We start from the raw sequence: 8222 nt of genomic DNA, 5'->3' as shown, positions 1-8222 counted from the left end.
ACTTAGGCTTAGTTTCTGTTTCATGTCTTTACATTTTTGGATACCCATTTGGATCAAATAAAGGTTCCAACTCTCATAGTTCAACTATCAATGCATTTGAAAATTTTGAAAAAATAGGAGCATGTATTTGGGCCATCATTTCGGTAAACTAGAAGGTGTGAATTGGCTAGATGAATGAAATCATGATTTAGAGCATTCCAGAAAAAGAATCAGGTCAATAGGCCCCACGGTTTGAAAGTTATTGCAGTTTTTCAGATTTTGGAGACCTCCTAAGAATGCTTCAAAGTCAGGTTTGGGGCATTAAATGACTTTGAAAAGGGCCAAAAAATGGGGGACGAGCAAAGCTGGTCCATAGGTCTATAGAGCGCTTCACGACCTTTCCAAAAATGTAAACAGTTCGTCAATCGGAGCTACGGTTCAAAAGTTATGCCTCCCGAAAGTTCAACTACCGTTTCTGGATTCTTCTAAATTTGCACCGACTTCTAACGCAGCTTCCAGAACCTTCTATTCCATTGGTGGATGCCTACTAGCACTTTCTAGAATGTACTCCTAGTCCTTAACCCTCCGGGTCTATTTAAGGAGATTTCTGGCATTGTAAAAGGCAATTCGGATTGGAGCTTGAGAGGAGGTGCTAAAAGGAGAAATATTCTCCAGATTTATGCTATTGTAAGCCCGTAGGGCATGTTTAGAAGTTTATTTTCTCTGCACTGTTTGTACTAGCCTCTTTTCTCAGTTAATATAATTTCCCTTTTCTATTGTGTCCATTCTGTTGTTGTTTTGTGTCCCCATCAAGTGGTATCAGAGTGGGTTTTCCTGAGTGTGTAGACAGAGCGCCGACTGTGAGGCTGTTTGCACCAGGACTGTGTGGTTGTGGGTTCGAGTTAGAAGATGCCTCCACGAAGAGAGTGTGGCGGAAGGGCCAGAGCTATTGATCCTGAGGAGGTTAGATCCCTCCAGAGACAGGTACAAGCATTGCAAGAGGAGCTTCGTAGAGGAGCAAATGTTGCCGCAGATGACAATAGTGAGGATGACAATGAAGAGGAAGTAATGGAAGTTGACGGGGAAGTTCTAAATCCTGTAGAGGAAAGGCTTTTTAGGGCCATTACTAGGTTTTGGAAAAGACCTACAATTTAAGTGGGTATATTTTTGGGAAATTTGAAACCAGATGAGTTGATCGATTGGATCAATGAACTCGAAGAATACTTTGAGTATGAGGATATAAGGGACCCAGATAGGGTTAAGTTTGCAAAGGCCAAACTGAAAGGCCATGCCAAAATCTGGTGGCAAGAGATTCAACTGGAAAGACTTAGAAGAGGAAAGGAGAAGATCACAAGATGGGATCGCATGGTGGACAAATTGAAGAAGCAGTTCATTCCTGTGGACTACGAGCTTGATCTGTTTAAGAAGATGCATGGGTTAAAGCAAGCAGGAAGATCAGTCCAAGAATATACAGAGGAGTTTTATCGACTCCTGATTAGAGCGGGGCATGCAGAAGCAAATAAGGAGAAGGTTGCTCGTTATATCAGTGGGTTGCGACCTAGCATCCAGGAGGAATTAAGTCTGGTAAGAATGACCAGCGTTGAAGATGCATACCAGTTTGCCCTATGAGTTGAAGAGAAGATGAGTAAAAGGTTTGAAGGAAGACAAAGAGGGCGTGGTCAAGGAGGAAGGGGAAGCGGTAGATCATCTGGAGGCCGCAATGAAACTCAAAAGAAAAATGAAGATGAGGGTACTAGCAGGAACCAGAGGAATGAGGGTTTCAACCTCTCCCGTGATCAAGACTTTGGAAATCAAAGAGGAAGAGGTAGAGGACGTGGACAAGGAAGAGGAGGCTTCCGTGGTACCTGTTTCCATTGCAATGAAGAAGGTCATCATGCCTTTGAATGCTCTCAACGACAAGGAAGGATAGATAGGAGAGCTGAGGGCCAAGCTAGGGTTGCTCATGTGGATGAGGATGCACAATCATCACATTCAGAGGATGCAGAAAGAGGAGAGGCCTTGGTAAATGAAAGAGTCCTACTAAGTGGTGAGAATGAACCAGGACAACGGAGGAGTTTGTTTCGTACTAGATGCAAGTGTGAGGATAAATGTTGTGATGTGATCATTGATGGTGGTAGCACTGATAACCTGGTATCTAAAGAGATGGTCTCTAAGCTGAAGCTCAAGAGGGAGAAACATCCCCAGCCCTATCGGATTTCTTGGGTAAAAGATGATCATAAGGTCCTAGTAAGTGAACAATGTTTAGTAAAATTCAAAATTGGGAGTTACCATGATGAAGTTCTCTGTGATGTTATTTCGATGGATGTTTTCCATCTATTGTTGGGTAGACCATGGTAGTTTGATAGACATGCAATACATGATGGACATGCAAACACATACTCTCTGACAAAGGATGGAGTTCGCCACAAATTGAAGCCCATGAAAAAGGAAGGTGAAAAGGTATGTAGCAGTGCTAGGATTTGTCTTGTTGATGGAAGGAAGTTTTTAGATGGCATGAAACATCAGCGTATGTGCTATGCTTTGATTCCTAGGAAAGATAAAGAAGGTAGTAGTGAAATACCATTTGAAGTTTCAGATTTACTAGGGGAATTTGGAGATATTATCTCTGATAATGTTCCAGATGGATTGCCACCAGTAAGGCAAATCAGTCATCAAATAGATCTGATTCCAAGAGCTAGCTTGCCTAACAAGGCTGCTCACAGGATGACTCCTACTGAAATAGAGGAGCTAAATAGATAGGTTTAGGAGCTGTTGAGGAAGGGCTTGATTCGAGAGAGCCTAAGTCCATGTGCAGTACCTGCAGTACTCGCACCAAAGAAGGATGGAGAGTGGAGGATGTGTACAGATTCTCGAGCTATAAATAGGATAACCATCAAGTACCAGTTTCCTTTGCCAAGGATGGATGATCTTATGGACTGCTTGAGTGGAGCTCAATACTTCACAAAGATAGATCTAAAGAGTGGTTATCATCAGATACGAATTCAAGAAGGAGATGAGTGGAAAAAAACCTTCAAGACCAAGGAGAGTCTTTATGAGTGGTTAGTCATGCCCTTTGGATTGACGAACGCCCCACGCACCTTCATGCGGCTCATGAATGAGGTACTTAAGAAGTTCTTGGGAAAATTTGTTATTGTCTATTTGGATGATATTTTAATTTTCAGCAAGACTTTGGAAGAACATTTAGTGCATATTCGTAGCGTCCTTGAAAGGCTAAGGGAAGAGAAACTGTTAATTAATCTAAAGAAGTGTGTCTTTGCAAAAAGCGAGTTAGTCTATTTGGGATTTGTTATATCACCTGAAGGTCTCAAAATGGATCCAGAGAAGGTAAAATCCATCTTGGAATGGCCTACTCCAAGGTCTGCTACTGAGGTAAGATCATTTCATGGTCTGGTTAGTTTTTACAAGAAGTTTATTAAGAATTTCAGTGGCATATGTGCACCTCTAACTGATACAATAAGAGGGGATAGAAAAGAGTTCAAATGGACTGTAGCAGCTGCAAGAAGTTTTGAATTGTTGAAGAAGAAGGTGACTGAACAGCCTGTGTTGGCACTTCCATATTTTAGAAAAGTATTCCAGGTGGACTGTGATGCTAGTGGTAGCGCTATTGGGGCTGTATTAAGCCAAGAAGGTAAGCCTATTGCATATTTTAGTGAAAAATTGAATGATGCAAAGAAGAAGTATTCTGTTTATGATCAAGAGTTATATGCAATAGTTCAGGCCTTAAAGAAATGGAGGCATTATTTATTGCCAAAGGAATTTGTTTTGTATACTGATCATCAGGCATTACAGTACCTAAATAGCCAAGGTAAATTGAATCAGAGGCATATGAAGTGGGTAGAATTCTTGCAGAGTTATACATTTGTGTTGAAGCATAGAAGTGGAAAATCTAACAGGGTTGCAGATGCATTAAGTAGGAGACAGCTGTTGCTTACAACAATGCAGGTTGAAGTAGTTGGGTTTGATGAACTCAAGAATTTGTACCCCGAAGATCCTGATTTTGCTGAAGCATGGAAAGCTTGTAAAGAACCTATTGCTATAGATAGAACCAAGTGGTTAGACTATTTGATTTAGGATGGCATGTTGTTCAAAGGTAGTCAATTGTGCATTCCAAGGAGTTCCATGAGGGAGAATCTGATTAAGGAGAAACACAGTGGAGGGATGGCAGGACATTTTGGTCGGGATAAGACCATTGCCATTCTTAGAGAACATTATTTTTGGCCTCAAATTACACAGGATGTGAAGAAGTTTGTATAGAGTTGCCAGGTTTGTCAAGTTGCCAAGGGGTTTAGTCAAAATACTGGCCTATATCATCCATTGCCTGTTCCATCAAGGCCATGGGAGGACATAAGTATGGATTTTGTTCTTGGATTGCCAAGGACACAAAGGGGTAATGACTCAGTATTCGTGGTGGTTGATAGGTTCTCCAAAATGGCACATTTCATTCCATGCCACAAAACTCATGATGCTGTCCATATTGCAGACTTGTTTTTCAAAGAGGTGGTAAGACTACATGGTCTTCCAAGGAGTATAGTTTCTGACAGAGACACTAAATTTGTGGGGTATTTCTGGAGGACATTGTGGAAGAAGTTGAGAACAGACTTGAAATTCAGTTCCACGCATCACCCACAAACTGATGGCCAAACAGAAGTGGTAAATAGAAGTCTGGGCAATTTGCTGAGATGTTTAGTTGGAGATAAGCCCAAGGGATGGGATTTGATTCTACCACAGGCAGAGTTTTCTTATAATAACTCTGTAAATAGGAGTACTGGAAAATCACCATTTCAAATTGTATATGGAAATAGCCCAAGGACTGCACCAGAATTGAGGAAGATAGAACAAGGGGAGAGAACAAGTGCTGAAGCTGAGGAATTTGCTGAACACATCAAGCGTCTACATGAGGAGGTTCAAGCACACATTATCAAGATGAATCAAGAGTATAAAGCTAGGGCTGATGCAAGGAGAAGACATAAGGAATTCCAAGTAGGGGATCTTGTCATGGTGCACTTAGGAAAAGAAATATTTCCAGTTGGTACTTACAACAAGCTAAAAATGAAGAAATCTGGCCCCTGCAAAATTTTGAAGAAACATAACTCAGGAAATGCATATGAGGTGGAGCTGCTAGATGGTATTCACATTTCTCCCATTTTCAACATTGCAGATTTAACAGAGTATCATGATGATGGTGCAGATGAGGAGCTGGTTTTAGAGCCATGTCCAATTCCTACTTCTAAGAAGGAGGAGATAGAAGACATTCTAGATCATCGTGTGGGTAAGAGTACCAGAAACAGGCAGTATGAAGAGTATTTGGTCAAATGGAAAGGACAGCCGATCGAGGACTCAACTTGGATTTCAGCAGCTGAGGTTTCCCATTTGGGATTTCCTCTACCATCCATAAAGTAACAGGGTCACTTTTCAATCTACCCTGGGTGTCTGATGCAGGAGCATCCAGAGGTATAAGGGCAATCCTGTGTCACCCAAAAAAATGTACTTAGGCTTAGTTTATGTTTCATGTCTTTACATTTTTGGATACCCATTTGGCTCAAATAAAGGTTCCAACTCTCATAGTTCAACTATCAATGCATTTGAAAATCTTGAAAAAATAGGAGCATGTATTTGGGCCATCATTTCAGTAAACTAGAAGGTGTGAATTGGCTAGATGAATGTAATCATGATTTAGAGCATTCTAGAAAAAGAATCAGGTCAATAGGCCCCACGGTTTGAAAGTTATTGCAGTTTTTCGAGTTTTGGAGACCTCCTAAGAATGCTTCAAAGTCAGGTTTGGGGCATTAAATGACCTCAAAAAGGGCCAAAAAATAGGGGACAAGCAAAGCTGGTCTATAAGGCTATAGAGCGCTTTGCGACCTTTTCAAAAATGTAAACGGTTCGTCAATTGGAGCTACGGTTCAAAAGTTATGCCTCCTGAAAGTTCAGCTACCGTTTCTGGATTCTTCTAGATTTGCACTGACTTCTAACGCAGATTCCGGAACCTTCTATTTCATCAGTGGATGCCTACTAGCACTTTCTAGAATGTACTCCTAGTCCTTAACCCTCCGGGTCTATTTAAGGAGATTTCTGGCATTGTAAAAGGCAGTTCGGATTGGAGCTTGAGAGGAGGTGCTAAAAGGAGAAATATTCTCCAGTTTATGCTATTGTAAGCCCGTAGGGCATGTTTAGAAGTTTATTTTCTCTGCACTGTTTGTACTAGCCTCTTTTCTCAGTTAATATAATTTCCCTTTTCTATTGTGTCCATTCTGTTGTTGTTTTGTGTCCCCATCAAATTCATTAACGACGAAGAAGATAGTGCACTTTCTACATTGTAATCAATTTAGTAATTCCACTTTGATGTGCAATGGGTAGTCAAATCTATATCAAAGATTAATTAAATACACACACACACACACACAGATCTATATACATATATATATACATACATATATACATATGTATGTATAGATATGTATATATATATATATATATATATATATATATATATATATGTATATAGATATACATATCTATACATACATATGTATATATATGTATGTATGTGTATATATATATATATGTATATAGATATACATATCTATACATACATATGTATATATATATATATATATATATATATATATATATATATATATATATATATATATATATATATATATATATATATATATATATAAAAGAGGGAGTTGATAAAAAATATTAGCATTACTCTTGATGAGGGCAATTATTAATTAATATTGCATATTTGGCAATACTACTTCCATTTATAGTTGCGCACTTGTATCATTGTCTAGAAATACCTTTCCTAATCTCTCTACCTCTATTGTCTCACTACATCACCTTTTCCTTTCACTCATGCTTGTTAAGTTTGTAATTGCAGTCGGATTGATTTAATCATGAGATACATTGTTGATGGTAAATCATCATTAGATAACTTCACACACACACAAAGCTTATGCTATTGAAATATATAAATATATTGACAACCTTATTATACAAATATATAAGTTTCCACATTATTGTAAAAAAAAAAAACTAAAATGTCCAAACTAGTTGATGTTATTTGTAAGCATTATAAAAAGAGTCCAAAATATGGATTGGGAGCTCCTTTGCCTTCAAAACTTTGATGTCCATCATTTTAACACTCCATCGTTTCTTTTTATTGTCACCATCCAAAGAGGCACCGCATAAGATGTAATGGACCTAAGCTAAAAGAACAAAATATTATGTTTTAATGAAATATCACATAATAATAAATTTATTTATTTATTAATGAAGTGTTTTTCTTATCACATCGCAATAAAATTTATTATGAATTTAGTTTTTCAATTATTTAATCAAATACATAAGGATATTCATTTATTATTTAATTTTAATAACAATATTCATTTGTTAAAAGATGGAAAAAGGCATTTTGATCATTAATTAATTCCTTATTAAAAATGGGGGAGGGAATAATTAAGAGACCCACCGATGTAACCTACGACCCCTCTACTATTGCTTTTCACACATTATAAATGGGCATACACGATGACAAGGAGGGACAAAATAGAGTCAAGACAAAATGGGCAGTCAGGAAAAAGGATAGTTGACCATTCCTAACATAGGGTGACATCACTTCAACGAAACAACACACATTCTTCGTTAAGTGGAATAAGATTGAGTTTAAGTGGTTTATACCACATTGACCCTGAGCATAAGTGAGTATGGATTATAATGGTTATAATTCATAAATTATGTTTAATTAAGGTATGGTTGTTTTTCTTAAGTTTAAAAATATAGACACTTAAATTCATAGTCTTTGATAGATAAGCCATGAATTATTTTAATGATAAATATGAAAATCAACTAAATTATTAATTGAAAACTATATGAGAAATAAAAAGGTTTGGGTGTTAATCTATGAACATATAATATTTAGAGCATGGAGCAAGCGAGATATTTAAGATCTCTACTACCTTCCATGGCTGAGTGTTGATATCGTAGCATGGAGCATGCGAGATATTTAAGACCTCCATAGTTGCTATGGCTGATAATCAACATCCATAATATTTTGAAGTTGTTAACATATGTATATGTGAGTAGCCTTGGATAGAGGATGCTTGTCCAAGAAGAATCTTAAGGGGTGTGCTCCCAGGATGATGGTGAAGTAGATATGAGCTATGAAGCTTGATCTAGAGACGTCTTTAAGATTGGTAATTAAAATAGAGGGTAGA

This window comes from Cupressus sempervirens, chromosome 8 (assembly GCF_028749045.1).
Source record: "Cupressus sempervirens isolate cs-2001-9-10 chromosome 8, ASM2874904v1, whole genome shotgun sequence".
Classification (NCBI taxonomy): Eukaryota; Viridiplantae; Streptophyta; class Pinopsida; order Cupressales; family Cupressaceae; genus Cupressus; species Cupressus sempervirens.
Note: the sequence above shows the minus strand (reverse complement) of the source record.